This window comes from Excalfactoria chinensis, chromosome 3 (genome assembly GCF_039878825.1).
Source record: "Excalfactoria chinensis isolate bCotChi1 chromosome 3, bCotChi1.hap2, whole genome shotgun sequence".
Lineage (NCBI taxonomy): Eukaryota > Metazoa > Chordata > Aves > Galliformes > Phasianidae > Excalfactoria > Excalfactoria chinensis.
Window position 1 is genome coordinate 63,984,553 of NC_092827.1, and position 1,432 is coordinate 63,985,984.

The 1,432-nt window shown below is 39.5% G+C and overlaps 1 long non-coding RNA gene across 1 annotated transcript; it reads right to left on the bottom strand.

Annotated features, from left to right (window-relative positions):
* Positions 1–319: 319 nt before the first annotated feature.
* On the bottom strand, positions 320–1,192 carry LOC140249530 (uncharacterized). The gene is made up of 3 exons (XR_011903029.1): positions 1,150–1,192; positions 955–1,045; positions 320–396 (listed from the first exon to the last, which is right to left on the bottom strand). It is a non-coding gene; the product is annotated as an uncharacterized lncRNA (long non-coding RNA).
* Between the last annotated feature and the right edge of the window lie 240 nt (positions 1,193–1,432).

Below are 1,432 nucleotides of genomic sequence, written 5' to 3' on the forward strand. Positions count from 1 at the left end.
AATAAACTCAGAGTCTGTTCATGATTATACTTACTTTCCCAATAGGATCGTTTTTGCTTTCTCCAACTAGAGACTCAGCTGGTGTAACTTATATAGCTGATTTCTGTAAAATCCATGTCAATTAACCTGTTGAGATGCTTGCCCTCAGAGAACTGGAATGTTACCTAAGGTTAAAAATACATGCTCAGGCTTTGTTTCAACTTCTGTTCAAACAGAAAATACTGTGAGCTTGAGGCTTCAAAACTGACAATACTTACTCACAGCTATGCAAAAACAGAGGTAAGAAGCCACTTTCACTTCAAAGATCAAAAATAAATCTGGCACTTATTTTTGAAAAGAAAAGGGAATCTTCTGAAGCAAGGTGAAGAGTTAATGTAGAGAAGCTCTTAAAGATATCTGCAAAGAGAAGCAGAAATAAACATGCAAAAGGAGCTTGACACATTTCTTGAAGGGAGAAGTTATGAACGATTGGGTATGTTTGAAATTTGGTGAGATGACTTTCAATACCAAAAGATCAAGAGACTCTTGATCAAGGGAATCTAGGAGAAGTAGAAAAAGAAGAGGCGAAGGAATACAAGCTCATAGTGAAAAGCATTTTCTTGCTATGTTTCAGGACCATTTTCTTTCTCATTAGAGCTGGAGGGTAAGAGGAGACAAAAGGACAGAGGTATATGAACACCTGTCTTTTAATGCTGAGTAATAACCACTGAGCCTCAGAATGAGGTTTTGTTTGTGGAACAAACTGATCAATTCTCATCTGAGTTGTCCTCATTTACCCATTTTCTGCACAAGGGAAAATAATTGGTGAGCTGATCAGATAAGGAAATGTCAAATAAGGAATGGGATTATAGCAGAAAGCCAATCTTTTGGAAGAATTAGCCTCTTGATTTTCTGAGTCATATAGAAAAGAGGAGAAAAAAAAAAAAACCTGTAACGTACTTGTGAGGAACTTACTGATTTTTTTATGACAGTTTTTCAGGGTTTTTCAGGACAGTATGTTCAGCAGTGCTCCTAGTGCTGCTCCAGAAAAGCTTGGCATAAATCTCTAAGAAGTCAAACAACACCGGGCAACCACATAAGCATATGACGTGTGGCTCAGACATAGGTAGGGCCTCAGTGACCACAGCCCAGTTAGAGAAGTGCGCCTACCTTGCATTTACTGGTACTGGTTACAGAGAAACCAGCAGAGAAGTGACTAGTATGGCTGGGATTACATAAAGCATCAATGGGCTGTTGAGATCTTTTACAGTGTTGAGGTCACAAGTCATTTCCACTTGCCCAGCTGCCACCTGTTGGCTACATCCCAGCACAAGGGCTCACTAACTCAGCTGTTGCAGCTGCGTGCTTCTATGCTTGTCTTTGATCATCTAAACTTAAAATACAAGTTGCTACTGAGCCAGGCAGTGAGTTTTCCTTTTCACAGATGCAAATG